Here is a 747-nt window from a genome sequence, read left to right on the forward strand (position 1 = left end):
GTGGCTGGCGTGTGGAACGTCCCCACGAGGTCACCTAACGTCACCACGGCACGGCGGATGTTTGCGGCGAGAGCACTTAGAGCCGCTCTCAGTGGCTTTCAAGTGCGCGCTATGACGTTGTTAGCGGCGGCCCCCAGAGCTGCCCGGTCTCATAGCGGAATCTCAGGCCCCTTGGCCGGCGCCCCGTCTCCCCCAGCCCAGCTCCTGGCAGCCGGCACCGGCTCTGCTCTTGGCTCAGGCCACACAGTACGTGTCCTTCCGTGTCTGACTCAGTTCACTTCCCACGATCGCCTCAGGGGCCATTCTTGTGGCTGCGCATGGCAGGGTTTGTACGGCTGAGGAATGTTTCAGTGTGTGTGTGTGTGTGTGTGTGTGTGTGTCTGTGCGTGCGTGTACATGTGCCTGCGCGTGTGTGTACGTATGTGCACGTGTGTGCGCGTGTGTGCGCATGTGTATGTGTGTGTGCGCGTGTTTGTGTGCACGTGTGTGCATGCGTGTGTGCGCGTGTTCGTGTCTCCCATTTGCCACCCACGGAGGTTGCGTCTCCGTCTTGGCTGTTCTGCCCGTGTCCGTCCTTCCCAGGTCACGGGTCTCTTCCCGAGTGCCAGCACCCAGAGCCCGCATCAGTGGTCACTTGGCGGACATTGTGGGTGGCGAATGTGGGCCCCAGGGGCCCGCGGCCTTGGCCCTGAGAGACGGCAGGACCACGCCCGTCTTCCCTGTTCGTGGCCAACCTGCGTCTGCTCT

This window comes from Pteropus alecto, unplaced genomic scaffold (genome assembly GCF_000325575.1).
Source record: "Pteropus alecto unplaced genomic scaffold, ASM32557v1 scaffold189, whole genome shotgun sequence".
Lineage (NCBI taxonomy): Eukaryota > Metazoa > Chordata > Mammalia > Chiroptera > Pteropodidae > Pteropus > Pteropus alecto.